This window comes from Neovison vison, chromosome 10, assembly GCF_020171115.1.
Source record: "Neovison vison isolate M4711 chromosome 10, ASM_NN_V1, whole genome shotgun sequence".
NCBI lineage: Eukaryota > Metazoa > Chordata > Mammalia > Carnivora > Mustelidae > Neogale > Neogale vison.
Window position 1 is genome coordinate 29,835,895 of NC_058100.1, and position 20,881 is coordinate 29,856,775.

Sequence of the window (20,881 nt, forward strand, 5' to 3'; positions counted from 1 at the left end):
GTACAGTAGCACAGTTCCCTCCTGCATTTTAAGTGTTTTGAGACGAGTTAGACACAGTGGAACATCACAGCTGTTGACTTTCCAGTATGTGTCTTAGAGGCCTATGTTCCATACCCTTTCCTTCACTCGAAGGGCACAACGTTCCCTCTCTCCGTAGTTGTTCTTTCTCCATTCCTCCATTAAAAAGACACTGGGAGAAGTGCGATTCCGCCTGAAGGAGTTTCCCTTAAACAGAACTTGCTATAGTCCAAGGGATAGACGTCTGTTACTAGAGCCCTATGTGCGCCTATTGCAGTTACCGCAGAGTCAGTCCCAAGCGCTTCCTTCTTTAACAGACGCAACACTGCAACGAATCCCTCCTAAAGCACACTTCCCTCACAATGTTGGAAGCGTTTTTAACACTGAAAGAAAGTGCGGATCACCACTGGTCGTGAGCATCCAATATGAGTTTGGGATGCCTAAGCGCCATAGCCTGCACTTTACTCACAGTACCTAAGGTGCCCATAGTCCGTCCGTGTTCTATCATCATTCCTGAAAGGAGGAGACTCTGTGATGAATGAGAACGCACTTTAAGTAGGATCCCTGAAAAGATACCTTCCTAAGAATCACTTGTCATGGTCCTGTATGTGATAGTTTATGATTGCTACACAGACAGGTCCTAATGTTTCCTACAGAGCACAGACTCAAACCTGTCGTGAGAATGTACAGTAGCAAAGTTCCCTCGTACATTTGAAGTGTTTGAGACGAGCTAGACACAGTGGAACATCACAGGTGTTGACCTTCCAGTATGTGTCATAGAGGCCTATGTGCCCTAAGCTGTCATTCACTCTCAGGGCACAACGTTCCCTCCCCTTAGTTGTTCTATATCCTTTCCCCCTCTGAAAAGACACTGTGAGAAGTGCGATTCCGTTTGATGGAGTTTCCCTTAAACAGAACTTGCTATAGTCCAACGGATAGACGTCTGATACTAGAGCCCTATGTGCGCCTATTGCAGTTATCGCATAGTCAGTCCCAAGAGCTTCCTTCTTTATCAGACGCAACACTGCAACGAATCCCTCCTAAAGCACACTTCCCTCACAATGTTGGAAGCGTTTTTAACACTGAAAGAAAGTGCGGATCACCACTGGTCGTGAGCATGCAATATGAGTTTGGGATGCCTAAGCGCCATAGCCTGCACTTTACTCAGAGTACCTAAGATGCCCATAGTCCGTCCGTGTTCTATCATCATTCCTCAAAGGAGGAGACACTGTTATGAATGAGAACACACTTTAACTAGGATCCCTGAAAAGATACCTTCCTAAGAATAACCCGTCAGGGTCCTGTACAATACTCTCTATGATTGCTACACGGACAGGTCTTACAGTTTCCAACTTAGCACAGACTCATTCCTGTCCTGGGAAAATACTGTAGCACAGTTCCCTCGTACATCTGAAGGGTTTTGAGACGAGTTATACACAATGGAACATCACAGGTGTTGACCTTCCAGTATGTGTCATAGAGGCCTATGTTCCATACCCGGTCCTTCACTCTCAGGGCAAAACGTTCCCTCTGTCCATAGTTGTTCTTTCTCTATTCCTCCGCTGATAAGACACTGTGAGAAGTGCGATTCAGCCTGAAAGAGTTTCCCTTAAACAGAACTTGCTATAGTCCAACGGATAGACGTATGATACTAGAGCCCTATGTACGCCTATTGCAGTTACCGCAGAGTCAGTCCCAAGAGCTTCCTTTTCTAACAGACGCAACACAGCAACGAATCCCTCCTAAAGCACACTTCCATCACAATGCTGGAAGCGTTTTTTACTCAGAAAGAAAGTGCGGATCACCACTGGTCTTGATTATCTAATATGTGTTTGGGATGCCTAAGCGCCATAGCCTGCACTTTACTCACAGTACCTAATGTGCCCAAAGTCCGTCCGCATTCTATCATCATTCCTCAGAGTAGGAGACACTGTTAAGAATGAGAACACACTTTAACTAGGATCCCTGAAAAGATACCTTCCTAAGAATAACCCGTCAGGGTCCTGTACGATACTCTCTCTGATTGCTGCACAGACAGGTCCTACAGTTTCCAACTTAGCACAGACTCATTATTGTCGTGGGAAAGTACTGTAGCACAGTTCCCTCGTACATTTGAAGGGTTTTGACACGAGTTAGACACAATGGAACATCACAGGTGTTGACCTTCCAGTATGTGTCATAGAAGCCTATGTTCCATACCCGGTCCTTCACTCTCAGGGCACAACGTTCCCTCTGTCCATAGTTGTTCTTTCTCTATTCCTCCGCTGATAAGACACTGTGAGAAGTGCGATTCAGCCTGAAAGAGTTTCCCTTAAACAGAGCTTGCTATAGTCCAACGGATAGACGTCTGATACTAGAGCCCTATGTGCGCCCACTGCAGTTACCGCAGAGTCAGTCCCAAGAGCTTCCTTCTTTAACAGACGCAACACTGCAACGAATCCCTCCTAAAGCACACTTCCCTCACAATGTTGAAAGCGTTTTTTACAGAGAAAGAACGTGGGGATCACCACTGGTCTTGATCATCGGATATGTGTTTGGGATGCCTAAGCGCCATAGCCTGCACTTTACTCACAGTATATAATGTGCCCATGGTCCGTCCACATTCTATCATCATTCCTCAAAGAAGGAGATACTATTATCAATGAGAACACATTTTAAGTAGGATCCCTGAAAAGATACCTTCCTAAGAATAACCTGAAAGGGTCCTGTACGAATCTCTCTATGATTGCTACTCAGACAGGCCCTCCAGTTTCCAACTTAGCACAGACTCATTCCTGAAGTGAGAACGTACAGTAGCACAGTTCCCTCCTGCATTTTAAGTGTTTTGAGAAGAGTTAGACACAGTGGAACATCACAGCTGTTGACTTTCCAGTATGTGTCTTAGAGGCCTATGTTCCATACCCTTTCCTTCACTCGAAGGGCACAACGTTCCCTCTCTCCGTAGTTGTTCTTTCTCCATTCCTCCATTAAAAAGACACTGGGAGAAGTGCGATTCCGCCTGAAGGAGTTTCCCTTAAACAGAACTTGCTATAGTCCAAGGGATAGACGTCTGTTACTAGAGCCCTATGTGCGCCTATTGCAGTTACCGCAGAGTCAGTCCCAAGCGCTTCCTTCTTTAACAGACGCAACACTGCAACGAATCCCTCCTAAAGCACACTTCCCTCACAATGTTGGAAGCGTTTTTAACACTGAAAGAAAGTGCGGATCACCACTGGTCGTGAGCATCCAATATGAGTTTGGGATGCCTAAGCGCCATAGCCTGCACTTTACTCACAGTACCTAAGGTGCCCATAGTCCGTCCGTGTTCTATCATCATTCCTGAAAGGAGGAGACTCTGTGATGAATGAGAACGCACTTTAAGTAGGATCCCTGAAAAGATACCTTCCTAAGAATCACTTGTCATGGTCCTGTATGTGATAGTTTATGATTGCTACACAGACAGGTCCTAATGTTTCCTACAGAGCACAGACTCAAACCTGTCGTGAGAATGTACAGTAGCAAAGTTCCCTCGTACATTTTAAGTGTTTGAGACGAGCTAGACACAGTGGAACATCACAGGTGTTGACCTTCCAGTATGTGTCATAGAGGCCTATGTGCCCTAAGCTGTCATTCACTCTCAGGGCACAACGTTCCCTCCCCTTAGTTGTTCTATATCCTTTCCCCCTCTGAAAAGACACTGTGAGAAGTGCGATTCCGTTTGATGGAGTTTCCCTTAAACAGAACTTGCTATAGTCCAACGGATAGACGTCTGATACTAGAGCCCTATGTGCGCCTATTGCAGTTATCGCATAGTCAGTCCCAAGAGCTTCCTTCTTTATCAGACGCAACACTGCAACGAATCCCTCCTAAAGCACACTTCCCTCACAATGTTGGAAGCGTTTTTAACACTGAAAGAAAGTGCGGATCACCACTGGTCGTGAGCATGCAATATGAGTTTGGGATGCCTAAGCGCCATAGCCTGCACTTTACTCAGAGTACCTAAGATGCCCATAGTCCGTCCGTGTTCTATCATCATTCCTCAAAGGAGGAGACACTGTTATGAATGAGAACACACTTTAACTAGGATCCCTGAAAAGATACCTTCCTAAGAATAACCCGTCAGGGTCCTGTACAATACTCTCTATGATTGCTACACGGACAGGTCTTACAGTTTCCAACTTAGCACAGACTCATTCCTGTCCTGGGAAAATACTGTAGCACAGTTCCCTCGTACATCTGAAGGGTTTTGAGACGAGTTATACACAATGGAACATCACAGGTGTTGACCTTCCAGTATGTGTCATAGAGGCCTATGTTCCATACCCGGTCCTTCACTCTCAGGGCAAAACGTTCCCTCTGTCCATAGTTGTTCTTTCTCTATTCCTCCGCTGATAAGACACTGTGAGAAGTGCGATTCAGCCTGAAAGAGTTTCCCTTAAACAGAACTTGCTATAGTCCAACGGATAGACGTATGATACTAGAGCCCTATGTACGCCTATTGCAGTTACCGCAGAGTCAGTCCCAAGAGCTTCCTTTTCTAACAGACGCAACACAGCAACGAATCCCTCCTAAAGCACACTTCCATCACAATGCTGGAAGCGTTTTTTACTCAGAAAGAAAGTGCGGATCACCACTGGTCTTGATTATCTAATATGTGTTTGGGATGCCTAAGCGCCATAGCCTGCACTTTACTCACAGTACCTAATGTGCCCAAAGTCCGTCCGCATTCTATCATCATTCCTCAGAGTAGGAGACACTGTTAAGAATGAGAACACACTTTAACTAGGATCCCTGAAAAGATACCTTCCTAAGAATAACCCGTCAGGGTCCTGTACGATACTCTCTCTGATTGCTGCACAGAAAGGTCCTACAGTTTCCAACGTAGCACAGACTCATTATTGTCGTGGGAAAGTACTGTAGCACAGTTCCCTCGTACATTTGAAGGGTTTTGACACGAGTTAGACACAATGGAACATCACAGGTGTTGACCTTCCAGTATGTGTCATAGAAGCCTATGTTCCATACCCGGTCCTTCACTCTCAGGGCACAACGTTCCCTCTGTCCATAGTTGTTCTTTCTCTATTCCTCCGCTGATAAGACACTGTGAGAAGTGCGATTCAGCCTGAAAGAGTTTCCCTTAAACAGAGCTTGCTATAGTCCAACGGATAGACGTCTGATACTAGAGCCCTATGTGCGCCCACTGCAGTTACCGCAGAGTCAGTCCCAAGAGCTTCCTTCTTTAACAGACGCAACACTGCAACGAATCCCTCCTAAAGCACACTTCCCTCACAATGTTGAAAGCGTTTTTTACAGAGAAAGAACGTGGGGATCACCACTGGTCTTGATCATCGAATATGTGTTTGGGATGCCTAAGCGCCATAGCCTGCACTTTACTCACAGTATATAATGTGCCCATGGTCCGTCCACATTCTATCATCATTCCTCAAAGAAGGAGATACTATTATCAATGAGAACACATTTTAAGTAGGATCCCTGAAAAGATACCTTCCTAAGAATAACCTGAAAGGGTCCTGTACGAATCTCTCTATGATTGCTACTCAGACAGGCCCTCCAGTTTCCAACTTAGCACAGACTCATTCCTGAAGTGAGAACGTACAGTAGCACAGTTCCCTCCTGCATTTTAAGTGTTTTGAGAAGAGTTAGACACAGTGGAACATCACAGCTGTTGACTTTCCAGTATGTGTCTTAGAGGCCTATGTTCCATACCCTTTCCTTCACTCGAAGGGCACAACGTTCCCTCTCTCCGTAGTTGTTCTTTCTCCATTCCTCCATTAAAAAGACACTGGGAGAAGTGCGATTCCGCCTGAAGGAGTTTCCCTTAAACAGAACTTGCTATAGTCCAAGGGATAGACGTCTGTTACTAGAGCCCTATGTGCGCCTATTGCAGTTACCGCAGAGTCAGTCCCAAGCGCTTCCTTCTTTAACAGACGCAACACTGCAACGAATCCCTCCTAAAGCACACTTCCCTCACAATGTTGGAAGCGTTTTTAACACTGAAAGAAAGTGCGGATCACCACTGGTCGTGAGCATCCAATATGAGTTTGGGATGCCTAAGCGCCATAGCCTGCACTTTACTCACAGTACCTAAGGTGCCCATAGTCCGTCCGTGTTCTATCATCATTCCTGAAAGGAGGAGACTCTGTGATGAATGAGAACGCACTTTAAGTAGGATCCCTGAAAAGATACCTTCCTAAGAATCACTTGTCATGGTCCTGTATGTGATAGTTTATGATTGCTACACAGACAGGTCCTAATGTTTCCTACAGAGCACAGACTCAAACCTGTCGTGAGAATGTACAGTAGCAAAGTTCCCTCGTACATTTGAAGTGTTTGAGACGAGCTAGACACAGTGGAACATCACAGGTGTTGACCTTCCAGTATGTGTCATAGAGGCCTATGTGCCCTAAGCTGTCATTCACTCTCAGGGCACAACGTTCCCTCCCCTTAGTTGTTCTATATCCTTTCCCCCTCTGAAAAGACACTGTGAGAAGTGCGATTCCGTTTGATGGAGTTTCCCTTAAACAGAACTTGCTATAGTCCAACGGATAGACGTCTGATACTAGAGCCCTATGTGCGCCTATTGCAGTTATCGCATAGTCAGTCCCAAGAGCTTCCTTCTTTATCAGACGCAACACTGCAACGAATCCCTCCTAAAGCACACTTCCCTCACAATGTTGGAAGCGTTTTTAACACTGAAAGAAAGTGCGGATCACCACTGGTCGTGAGCATGCAATATGAGTTTGGGATGCCTAAGCGCCATAGCCTGCACTTTACTCAGAGTACCTAAGATGCCCATAGTCCGTCCGTGTTCTATCATCATTCCTCAAAGGAGGAGACACTGTTATGAATGAGAACACACTTTAACTAGGATCCCTGAAAAGATACCTTCCTAAGAATAACCCGTCAGGGTCCTGTACAATACTCTCTATGATTGCTACACGGACAGGTCTTACAGTTTCCAACTTAGCACAGACTCATTCCTGTCCTGGGAAAATACTGTAGCACAGTTCCCTCGTACATCTGAAGGGTTTTGAGACGAGTTATACACAATGGAACATCACAGGTGTTGACCTTCCAGTATGTGTCATAGAGGCCTATGTTCCATACCCGGTCCTTCACGCTCAGGGCAAAACGTTCCCTCTGTCCATAGTTGTTCTTTCTCTATTCCTCCGCTGATAAGACACTGTGAGAAGTGCGATTCAGCCTGAAAGAGTTTCCCTTAAACAGAACTTGCTATAGTCCAACGGATAGACGTATGATACTAGAGCCCTATGTACGCCAATTGCAGTTACCGCAGAGTCAGTCCCAAGAGCTTCCTTTTCTAACAGACGCAACACAGCAACGAATCCCTCCTAAAGCACACTTCCATCACAATGCTGGAAGCGTTTTTTACTCAGAAAGCAAGTGCGGATCACCACTGGTCTTGATTATCTAATATGTGTTTGGGATGCCTAAGCGCCATAGCCTGCACTTTACTCACAGTACCTAATGTGCCCAAAGTCCGTCCGCATTCTATCATCATTCCTCAGAGTAGGAGACACTGTTAAGAATGAGAACACACTTTAACTAGGATCCCTGAAAAGATACCTTCCTAAGAATAACCCGTCAGGGTCCTGTACGATACTCTCTCTGATTGCTGCACAGACAGGTCCTACAGTTTCCAACTTAGCACAGACTCATTATTGTCGTGGGAAAGTACTGTAGCACAGTTCCCTCGTACATTTGAAGGGTTTTGACACGAGTTAGACACAATGGAACATCACAGGTGTTGACCTTCCAGTATGTGTCTAGAGGCCTATGTTCCATACCCGGTCCTTCACTCTCAGGGCACAACGTTCCCTCTGTCCATAGTTGTTCTTTCTCTATTCCTCCGCTGATAAGACACTGTGAGAAGTGCGATTCAGCCTGAAAGAGTTTCCCTTAAACAAAACTTGCTATAGTCCACCGGATAGACGTATGATACTAGAGCCCTATGTACGCCTATTGCAGTTACCGCAGAGTCAGTCCCAAGAGCTTCCTTTTCTAACAGACGCAACACAGCAACGAATCCCTCCTAAAGCACACTTCCATCACAATGCTGGAAGCGTTTTTTACTCAGAAAGAAAGTGCGGATCACCACTGGTCTTGATTATCTAATATGTGTTTGGGATGCCTAAGCGCCATAGCCTGCACTTTACTCACAGTACCTAATGTGCCCAAAGTCCGTCCGCATTCTATCATCATTCCTCAGAGTAGGAGACACTGTTAAGAATGAGAACACACTTTAACTAGGATCCCTGAAAAGATACCTTCCTAAGAATAACCCGTCAGGGTCCTGTACGATACTCTCTCTGATTGCTGCACAGACAGGTCCTACAGTTTCCAACTTAGCACAGACTCATTATTGTCGTGGGAAAGTACTGTAGCACAGTTCCCTCGTACATTTGAAGGGTTTTGACACGAGTTAGACACAATGGAACATCACAGGTGTTGACCTTCCAGTATGTGTCATAGAAGCCTATGTTCCATACCCGGTCCTTCACTCTCAGGGCACAAATTCCCTCTGTCCATAGTTGTTCTTTCTCTATTCCTCCGCTGATAAGACACTGTGAGAAGTGCGATTCAGCCTGAAAGAGTTTCCCTTAAACAGAGCTTGCTATAGTCCAACGGATAGACGTCTGATACTAGAGCCCTATGTGCTCCTACTGCAGTTACCGCAGGGTCAGTCCCAAGAGCTTCCTTCTTTAACAGACGCAACACTGCAACGAATCCCTCCTAAAGCACACTTCCCTCACAATGTTGAAAGCGTTTTTTACAGAGAAAGAACGTGGGGATCACCACTGGTCTTGATCATCGAATATGTGTTTGGGATGCCTAAGCGCCATAGCCTGCACTTTACTCACAGTATATAATGTGCCCATGGTCCGTCCACATTCTATCATCATTCCTCAAAGAAGGAGATACTATTATCAATGAGAACACATTTTAAGTAGGATCCCTGAAAAGATACCTTCCTAAGAATAACCTGAAAGGGTCCTGTACGAATCTCTCTATGATTGCTACTCAGACAGGCCCTCCAGTTTCCAACTTAGCACAGACTCATTCCTGAAGTGAGAACGTACAGTAGCACAGTTCCCTCCTGCATTTTAAGTGTTTTGAGAAGAGTTAGACACAGTGGAACATCACAGCTGTTGACTTTCCAGTATGTGTCTTAGAGGCCTATGTTCCATACCCTTTCCTTCACTCGAAGGGCACAACGTTCCCTCTCTCCGTAGTTGTTCTTTCTCCATTCCTCCATTAAAAAGACACTGGGAGAAGTGCGATTCCGCCTGAAGGAGTTTCCCTTAAACAGAACTTGCTATAGTCCAAGGGATAGACGTCTGTGACTAGAGCCCTATGTCCGCCTATTGCAGTTACCGCAGAGTCAGTCCAAGCGCTTCCTTCTTTAACAGACGCAACAGTGCAACGAATCCCTCCTAAAGCACACTTCCCTCACAATGTTGGAAGCGTTTTTAACACTGAAAGAAAGTGCGGATCACCACTGGTCGTGAGCATCCAATATGAGTTTGGGATGCCTAAGCGCCATAGCCTGCACTTTACTCACAGTACCTAAGGTGCCCATAGTCCGTCCGTGTTCTATCATCATTCCTGAAAGGAGGAGACTCTGTGATGAATGAGAACGCACTTTAAGTAGGATCCCTGAAAAGATACCTTCCTAAGAATCACTTGTCATGGTCCTGTATGTGATAGTTTATGATTGCTACACAGACAGGTCCTAATGTTTCCTACAGAGCACAGACTCAAACCTGTCGTGAGAATGTACAGTAGCAAAGTTCCCTCGTACATTTGAAGTGTTTGAGACGAGCTAGACACAGTGGAACATCACAGGTGTTGACCTTCCAGTATGTGTCATAGAGGCCTATGTGCCCTAAGCTGTCATTCACTCTCAGGGCACAACGTTCCCTCCCCTTAGTTGTTCTATATCCTTTCCCCCTCTGAAAAGACACTGTGAGAAGTGCGATTCCGTTTGATGGAGTTTCCCTTAAACAGAACTTGCTATAGTCCAACGGATAGACGTCTGATACTAGAGCCCTATGTGCGCCTATTGCAGTTATCGCATAGTCAGTCCCAAGAGCTTCCTTCTTTATCAGACGCAACACTGCAACGAATCCCTCCTAAAGCACACTTCCCTCACAATGTTGGAAGCGTTTTTAAAACTGAAAGAAAGTGCGGATCACCACTGGTCGTGAGCATGCAATATGAGTTTGGGATGCCTAAGCGCCATAGCCTGCACTTTACTCAGAGTACCTAAGATGCCCATAGTCCGTCCGTGTTCTATCATCATTCCTCAAAGGAGGAGACACTGTTATGAATGAGAACACACTTTAACTAGGATCCCTGAAAAGATACCTTCCTAAGAATAACCCGTCAGGGTCCTGTACAATACTCTCTATGATTGCTACACGGACAGGTCTTACAGTTTCCAACTTAGCACAGACTCATTCCTGTCCTGGGAATATAGTGTAGCACAGTTCCCTCGTACATCTGAAGGGTTTTGACACGAGTTAGACACAATGGAACATCACAGGTGTTGACCTTCCAGTATGTGTCATAGAGGCCTATGTTCCATACCCGGTCCTTCACTCTCAGGGCAAAACGTTCCCTCTGTCCATAGTTGTTCTTTCTCTATTCCTCCGCTGATAAGACACTGTGAGAAGTGCGATTCAGCCTGAAAGAGTTTCCCTTAAACAGAACTTGCTATAGTCCAACGGATAGACGTATGATACTAGAGCCCTATGTACGCCTATTGCAGTTACCGCAGAGTCAGTCCCAAGAGCTTCCTTTTCTAACAGACGCAACACAGCAACGAATCCCTCCTAAAGCACACTTCCATCACAATGCTGGAAGCGTTTTTTACTCAGAAAGAAAGTGCGGATCACCACTGGTCTTGATTATCTAATATGTGTTTGGGATGCCTAAGCGCCATAGCCTGCACTTTACTCACAGTACCTAATGTGCCCAAAGTCCGTCCGCATTCTATCATCATTCCTCAGAGTAGGAGACACTGTTAAGAATGAGAACACACTTTAACTAGGATCCCTGAAAAGATACCTTCCTAAGAATAACCCGTCAGGGTCCTGTACGATACTCTCTCTGATTGCTGCACAGACAGGTCCTACAGTTTCCAACTTAGCACAGACTCATTATTGTCGTGGGAAAGTACTGTAGCACAGTTCCCTCGTACATTTGAAGGGTTTTGACACGAGTTAGACACAATGGAACATCACAGGTGTTGACCTTCCAGTATGTGTCATAGAAGCCTATGTTCCATACCCGGTCCTTCACTCTCAGGGCACAACTTTCCCTCTGTCCATAGTTGTTCTTTCTCTATTCCTCCGCTGATAAGACACTGTGAGAAGTGCGATTCAGCCTGAAAGAGTTTCCCTTAAACAGAGCTTGCTATAGTCCAACGGATAGACGTCTGATACTAGAGCCCTATGTGCGCCCACTGCAGTTACCGCAGAGTCAGTCCCAAGAGCTTCCTTCTTTAACAGACGCAACACTGCAACGAATCCCTCCTAAAGCACACTTCCCTCACAATGTTGAAAGCGTTTTTTACAGAGAAAGAACGTGGGGATCACCACTGGTCTTGATCATCGAATATGTGTTTGGGATGCCTAAGCGCCATAGCCTGCACTTTACTCACAGTATATAATGTGCCCATGGTCCGTCCACATTCTATCATCATTCCTCAAAGAAGGAGATACTATTATCAATGAGAACACATTTTAAGTAGGATCCCTGAAAAGATACCTTCCTAAGAATAACCTGAAAGGGTCCTGTACGAATCTCTCTATGATTGCTACTCAGACAGGCCCTCCAGTTTCCAACTTAGCACAGACTCATTCCTGAAGTGAGAACGTACAGTAGCACAGTTCCCTCCTGCATTTTAAGTGTTTTGAGAAGAGTTAGACACAGTGGAACATCACAGCTGTTGACTTTCCAGTATGTGTCTTAGAGGCCTATGTTCCATACCCTTTCCTTCACTCGAAGGGCACAACGTTCCCTCTCTCCGTAGTTGTTCTTTCTCCATTCCTCCATTAAAAAGACACTGGGAGAAGTGCGATTCCGCCTGAAGGAGTTTCCCTTAAACAGAACTTGCTATAGTCCAAGGGATAGACGTCTGTTACTAGAGCCCTATGTGCGCCTATTGCAGTTACCGCAGAGTCAGTCCCAAGCGCTTCCTTCTTTAACAGACGCAACACTGCAACGAATCCCTCCTAAAGCACACTTCCCTCACAATGTTGGAAGCGTTTTTAACACTGAAAGAAAGTGCGGATCACCACTGGTCGTGAGCATCCAATATGAGTTTGGGATGCCTAAGCGCCATAGCCTGCACTTTACTCACAGTACCTAAGGTGCCCATAGTCCGTCCGTGTTCTATCATCATTCCTGAAAGGAGGAGACTCTGTGATGAATGAGAACGCACTTTAAGTAGGATCCCTGAAAAGATACCTTCCTAAGAATCACTTGTCATGGTCCTGTATGTGATAGTTTATGATTGCTACACAGACAGGTCCTAATGTTTCCTACAGAGCACAGACTCAAACCTGTCGTGAGAATGTACAGTAGCAAAGTTCCCTCGTACATTTGAAGTGTTTGAGACGAGCTAGACACAGTGGAACATCACAGGTGTTGACCTTCCAGTATGTGTCATAGAGGCCTATGTGCCCTAAGCTGTCATTCACTCTCAGGGCACAACGTTCCCTCCCCTTAGTTGTTCTATATCCTTTCCCCCTCTGAAAAGACACTGTGAGAAGTGCGATTCCGTTTGATGGAGTTTCCCTTAAACAGAACTTGCTATAGTCCAACGGATAGACGTCTGATACTAGAGCCCTATGTGCGCCTATTGCAGTTATCGCATAGTCAGTCCCAAGAGCTTCCTTCTTTATCAGACGCAACACTGCAACGAATCCCTCCTAAAGCACACTTCCATCACAATGCTGGAAGCGTTTTTTACTCAGAAAGAAAGTGCGGATCAACACTGGTCTTGATTATCTAATATGTGTTTTGGATGCCTAAGCGCCATAGCCTGCACTTTACTCACAGTACCTAATGTGCCCAAAGTCCGTCCGCGTTCTATCATCATTCCTCATAGTAGGAGACACTGTTAAGAATGAGAACACACTTTAACTAGGATCCCTGAAAAGATACCTTCCTAAGAATAATCCGTCAGGGTCCTGTACGATACTCTCTCTGATTGCTGCACAGACAGGTCCTACAGTTTCCAACTTAGCACAGACTCATTATTGTCGTGGGAAAGTACTGTAGCACAGTTCCCTCGTTCATTTGAAGGGTTTTGACACGAGTTAGACACAATGGAACATCACAGGTGTTGACCTTCCAGTATGTGTCATAGAAGCCTATGTTCCATACCCGGTCCTTCACTCTCAGGGCACAAATTCCCTCTGTCCATAGTTGTTCTTTCTCTATTCCTCCGCTGATAAGACACTGTGAGAAGTGCGATTCAGCCTGAAAGAGTTTCCCTTAAACAGAGCTTGCTATAGTCCAACGGATAGACGTCTGATACTAGAGCCCTAAGTGCGCCTACTGCAGTTACCGCAGAGTCAGTCCCAAGAGCTTCCTTTTCTAACAGACGCAACACAGCAACGAATCCCTCCTAAAGCACACTTCCCTCACAATGTTGAAAGCGTTTTTTACAGAGAAAGAACGTGGGGATCACCACTGGTCTTGATCATCGAATATGTGTTTGGGATGCCTAAGCGCCATAGCCTGCACTTTACTCACAGTATATAATGTGCCCATGGTCCGTCCACATTCTATCATCATTCCTCAAAGAAGGAGATACTATTATCAATGAGAACACATTTTAAGTAGGATCCCTGAAAAGATACCTTCCTAAGAATAACCTGAAAGGGTCCTGTACGAATCTCTCTATGATTGCTACTCAGACAGGCCCTCCAGTTTCCAACTTAGCACAGACTCATTCCTGAAGTGAGAACGTACAGTAGCACAGTTCCCTCCTGCATTTTAAGTGTTTTGAGACGAGTTAGACACAGTGGAACATCACAGCTGTTGACTTTCCAGTATGTGTCTTAGAGGCCTATGTTCCATACCCTTTCCTTCACTCGAAGGGCACAACGTTCCCTCTCTCCGTAGTAGTTCTTTATCCATTCCTCCATTAAAAAGACACTGGGAGAAGTGCGATTCCGCCTGAAGGAGTTTCCCTTAAACAGAACTTGCTATAGTCCAAGGGATAGACGTCTGTTACTAGAGCCCTATGTGCGCCTATTGCAGTTACCGCAGAGTCAGTCCCAAGCGCTTCCTTCTTTAACAGACGCAACACTGCAACGAATCCCTCCTAAAGCACACTTCCCTCACAATGTTGGAAGCGTTTTTAACACTGAAAGAAAGTGCGGATCACCACTGGTCGTGAGCATCCAATATGAGTTTGGGATGCCTAAGCGCCATAGCCTGCACTTTACTCACAGTACCTAAGGTGCCCATAGTCCGTCCGTGTTCTATCATCATTCCTGAAAGGAGGAGACTCTGTGATGAATGAGAACGCACTTTAAGTAGGATCCCTGAAAAGATACCTTCCTAAGAATCACTTGTCATGGTCCTGTATGTGATAGTTTATGATTGCTACACAGACAGGTCCTAATGTTTCCTACAGAGCACAGACTCAAACCTGTCGTGAGAATGTACAGTAGCAAAGTTCCCTCGTACATTTGAAGTGTTTGAGACGAGCTAGACACAGTGGAACATCACAGGTGTTGACCTTCCAGTATGTGTCATAGAGGCCTATGTGCCCTAAGCTGTCATTCACTCTCAGGGCACAACGTTCCCTTCCCTTAGTTGTTCTATATCCTTTCCCCCTCTTAAAAGACACTTTGAGAAGTGCGATTCCGTTTGATGGAGTTTCCCTTAAACAGAACTTGCTATAGTCCAACGGATAGACGTCTGATACTAGAGCCCTATGTGCGTCTATTGCAGTTATCGCATAGTCAGTCCCAAGAGCTTCCTTCTTTATCAGACGCAACACTGCAACGAATCCCTCTTAAAGCACACTTCCCTCACAATGTTGGAAGCGTTTTTAACACTGAAAGAAAGTGCGGATCACCACTGGTCGTGAGCTTCCAATATGAGTTTGGGATGCCTAAGCGCCATAGCCTGCACTTTACTCAGAGTACCTAAGATGCCCATAGTCCGTCCGTGTTCTATCATCATTCCTCAAAGGAGGAGACACTGTTATGAATGAGAACACACTTTAACTAGGATCCCTGAAAAGATACCTTCCTAAGAATAACCCGTCAGGGTCCTGTACAATACTCTCTATGATTGCTACACGGACAGGTCTTACAGTTTCCAACTTAGCACAGACTCATTCCTGTCCTGGGAAAATACTGTAGCACAGTTCCCTCGTACATCTGAAGGGTTTTGAGACGAGTTATACACAATGGAACATCACAGGTGTTGACCTTCCAGTATGTGTCATAGAGGCCTATGTTCCATACCCGGTCCTTCACTCTCAGGGCAAAACGTTCCCTCTGTCCATAGTTGTTCTTTCTCTATTCCTCCGCTGATAAGACACTGTGAGAAGTGCGATTCAGCCTGAAAGAGTTTCCCTTAAACAGAACTTGCTATAGTCCAACGGATAGACGTATGATACTAGAGCCCTATGTACGCCTATTGCAGTTACCGCAGAGTCAGTCCCAAGAGCTTCCTTTTCTAACAGACGCAACACAGCAACGAATCCCTCCTAAAGCACACTTCCATCACAATGCTGGAAGCGTTTTTTACTCAGAAAGAAAGTGCGGATCACCACTGGTCTTGATTATCTAATATGTGTTTGGGATGCCTAAGCGCCATAGCCTGCACTTTACTCACAGTACCTAATGTGCCCAAAGTCCGTCCGCATTCTATCATCATTCCTCAGAGTAGGAGACACTGTTAAGAATGAGAACACACTTTAACTAGGATCCCTGAAAAGATACCTTCCTAAGAATAACCCGTCAGGGTCCTGTACGATACTCTCTCTGATTGCTGCACAGACAGGTCCTACAGTTTCCAACTTAGCACAGACTCATTATTGTCGTGGGAAAGTACTGTAGCACAGTTCCCTCGTACATTTGAAGGGTTTTGACACGAGTTAGACACAATGGAACATCACAGGTGTTGACCTTCCAGTATGTGTCATAGAGGCCTATGTTCCATACCCGGTCCTTCACTCTCAGGGCACAACGTTCCCTCTGTCCATAGTTGTTCTTTCTCTATTCCTCCGCTGATAAGACACTGTGAGAAGTGCGATTCAGCCTGAAAGAGTTTCCCTTAAACAGAGCTTGCTATAGTCCAACGGATAGACGTCTGATACTAGAGCCCTATGTGCGCCCACTGCAGTTACCGCAGAGTCAGTCCCAAGAGCTTCCTTCTTTAACAGACGCAACACTGCAACGAATCCCTCCTAAAGCACACTTCCCTCACAATGTTGAAAGCGTTTTTTACAGAGAAAGAACGTGGGGATCACCACTGGTCTTGATCATCGAATATGTGTTTGGGATGCCTAAGCGCCATAGCCTGCACTTTACTCACAGTATATAATGTGCCCATGGTCCGTCCACATTCTATCATCATTCCTCAAAGAAGGAGATACTATTATCAATGAGAACACATTTTAAGTAGGATCCCTGAAAAGATACCTTCCTAAGAATAACCTGAAAGGGTCCTGTACGAATCTCTCTATGATTGCTACTCAGACAGGCCCTCCAGTTTCCAACTTAGCACAGACTCATTCCTGAAGTGAGAACGTACAGTAGCACAGTTCCCTCCTGCATTTTAAGTGTTTTGAGACGAGTTAGACACAGTGGAACATCACAGCTGTTGACTTTCCAGTATGTGTCTTAGAGGCCTATGTTCCATACCCTTTCCTTCACTCGAAGGGCACAACGTTCCCTCTCTCCGTAGTTGTTCTTTCTCCATTCCGCCATTAAAAAGACACTGGGAGAAGTGCGATTCCGCCTGAAGGAGTTTCCCTTAAACAGAACTTGCTATAGTCCAAGGGATAGACGTCTGTGACTAGAGCCCTATGTGCGCCTATTGCAGTTACCGCAGAGTCAGTCCCAAGCGCTTCCTTCTTTAACAGACGCAACACTGCAACGAATCCCTCCTAAAGCACACTTCCCTCACAATGTTGGAAGCGTTTTTAACACTGAAAGAAAGTGCGGATCACCACTGGTCGTGAGCATCCAATATGAGTTTGGGATGCCTAAGCGCCATAGCCTGCACTTTACTCACAGTACCTAAGGTGCCCATAGTCCGTCCGTGTTCTATCATCATTCCTGAAAGGAGGAGACTCTGTGATGAATGAGAACGCACTTTAAGTAGGATCCCTGAAAAGATACCTTCCTAAGAATCACTTGTCATGGTCCTGTATGTGATAGTTTATGATTGCTACACAGACAGGTCCTAATGTTTCCTACAGAGCACAGACTCAAACCTGTCGTGAGAATGTACAGTAGCAAAGTTCCCTCGTACATTTGAAGTGTTTGAGACGAGCTAGACACAGTGGAACATCACAGGTGTTGAACTTCCAGTATGGGTCATAGAGGCCTATGTGCCCTAAGCTGTCATTCACTCTCAGGGCACAACGTTCCCTCCCCTTAGTTGTTCTATATCCTTTCCCCCTCTGAAAAGACACTGTGAGAAGTGCGATTCCGTTTGATGGAGTTTCCCTTAAACAGAACTTGCTATAGTCCAACGGATAGACGTCTGATACTAGAGCCCTATGTGCGCCTATTGCAGTTATCGCATAGTCAGTCCCAAGAGCTTCCTTCTTTATCAGACGCAACACTGCAACGAATCCCTCCTAAAGCACACTTCCCTCACAATGTTGGAAGCGTTTTTAACACTGAAAGAAAGTGCGGATCACCACTGGTCGTGAGCATGCAATATGAGTTTGGGATGCCTAAGCGCCATAGCCTGCACTTTACTCAGAGTACCTAAGATGCCCATAGTCCGTCCGTGTTCTATCATCATTCCTCAAAGGAGGAGACACTGTTATGAATGAGAACACACTTTAACTAGGATCCCTGAAAAGATACCTTCCTAAGAATAACCCGTCAGGGTCCTGTACAATACTCTCTATGATTGCTACACGGACAGGTCTTACAGTTTCCAACTTAGCACAGACTCATTCCTGTCCTGGGAAAATACTGTAGCACAGTTCCCTCGTACATCTGAAGGGTTTTGAGACGAGTTATACACAATGGAACATCACAGGTGTTGACCTTCCAGTATGTGTCATAGAGGCCTATGTTCCATACCCGGTCCTTCACGCTCAGGGCAAAACGTTCCCTCTGTCCATAGTTGTTCTTTCTCTATTCCTCCGCTGATAAGACACTGTGAGAAGTGCGATTCAGCCTGAAAGAGTTTCCCTTAAACAGAACTTGCTATAGTCCAACGGATAGACGTATGATACTAGAGCCCTATGTACGCCAATTGCAGTTACCGCAGAGTCAGTCCCAAGAGCTTCCTTTTCTAACAGACGCAACACAGCAACGAATCCCTCCTAAAGCACACTTCCATCACAATGCTGGAAGCGTTTTTTACTCAGAAAGCAAGTGCGGATCACCACTGGTCTTGATTATCTAATATGTGTTTGGGATGCCTAAGCGCCATAGCCTGCACTTTACTCACAGTACCTAATGTGCCCAAAGTCCGTCCGCATTCTATCATCATTCCTCAGAGTAGGAGACACTGTTAAGAATGAGAACACACTTTAACTAGGATCCCTGAAAAGATACCTTCCTAAGAATAACCCGTCAGGGTCCTGTACGATACTCTCTCTGATTGCTGCACAGACAGGTCCTACAGTTTCCAACTTAGCACAGACTCATTATTGTCGTGGGAAAGTACTGTAGCACAGTTCCCTCGTACATTTGAAGGGTTTTGACACGAGTTAGACACAATGGAACATCACAGGTGTTGACCTTCCAGTATGTGTCTAGAGGCCTATGTTCCATACCCGGTCCTTCACTCTCAGGGCACAACGTTCCCTCTGTCCATAGTTGTTCTTTCTCTATTCCTCCGCTGATAAGACACTGTGAGAAGTGCGATTCAGCCTGAAAGAGTTTCCCTTAAACAAAACTTGCTATAGTCCACCGGATAGACGTATGATACTAGAGCCCTATGTACGCCTATTGCAGTTACCGCAGAGTCAGTCCCAAGAGCTTCCTTTTCTAACAGACGCAACACAGCAACGAATCCCTCCTAAAGCACACTTCCATCACAATGCTGGAAGCGTTTTTTACTCAGAAAGAAAGTGCGGATCACCACTGGTCTTGATTATCTAATATGTGTTTGGGATGCCTAAGCGCCATAGCCTGCACTTTACTCACAGTACCTAATGTGCCCAAAGTCCGTCCGCATTCTATCATCATTCCTCAGAGTAGGAGACACTGTTAAGAATGAGAACACACTTTAACTAGGATCCCTGAAAAGATACCTTCCTAAGAATAACCCGTCAGGGTCCTGTACGATACTCTCTCTGATTGCTGCACAGACAGGTCCTACAGTTTCCAACTTAGCACAGACTCATTATTGTCGTGGGAAAGTACTGTAGCACAGTTCCCTCGTTCATTTGAAGGGTTTTGACACGAGTTAGACACAATGGAACATCACAGGTGTTGACCTTCCAGTATGTGTCATAGAAGCCTATGTTCCATACCCGGTCCTTCACTCTCAGGGCACAAATTCCCTCTGTCCATAGTTGTTCTTTCTCTATTCCTCCGCTGATAAGACACTGTGAGAAGTGCGATTCAGCCTGAAAGAGTTTCCCTTAAACAGAGCTTGCTATAGTCCAACGGATAGACGTCTGATACTAGAGCCCTATGTGCTCCTACTGCAGTTACCGCAGGGTCAGTCCCAAGAGCTTCCTTCTTTAACAGACGCAACACTGCAACGAATCCCTCCTAAAGCACACTTCCCTCACAATGTTGAAAGCGTTTTTTACAGAGAAAGAACGTGGGGATCACCACTGGTCTTGATCATCGAATATGTGTTTGGGATGCCTAAGCGCCATAGCCTGCACTTTACTCACAGTATATAATGTGCCCATGGTCCGTCCACATTCTATCATCATTCCTCAAAGAAGGAGATACTATTATCAATGAGAACACATTTTAAGTAGGATCCCTGAAAAGATACCTTCCTAAGAATAACCTGAAAGTGTCCTGTACGAATCTCTCTATGATTGCTACTCAGACAGGCCCTCCAGTTTCCAACTTAGCACAGACTCATTCCTGAAGTGAGAACGTACAGTAGCACAGTTCCCTCCTGCATTTTAAGTGTTTTGAGAAGAGTTAGACACAGTGGAACATCACAGCTGTTGACTTTCCAGTATGTGTCTTAGAGGCCTATGTTCCATACCCTTTCCTTCACTCGAAGGGCACAACGTTCCCTCTCTCCGTAGTTGTTCTTTCTCCATTCCTCCATTAAAAAGACACTGGGAGAAGTGCGATTCCGCCTGAAGGAGTTTCCCTTAAACAGAACTTGCTATAGTCCAAGGGATAGACGTCTGTGACTAGAGCCCTATGTCCGCCTATTGCAGTTACCGCAGAGTCAGTCCAAGCGCTTCCTTCTTTAACAGACGCAACAGTGCAACGAATCCCTCCTAAAGCACACTTCCCTCACAATGTTGGAAGCGTTTTTAACACTGAAAGAAAGTGCGGATCACCACTGGTCGTGAGCATCCAATATGAGTTTGGGATGCCTAAGCGCCATAGCCTGCACTTTACTCACAGTACCTAAGGTGCCCATAGTCCGTCCGTGTTCTATCATCATTCCTGAAAGGAGGAGACTCTGT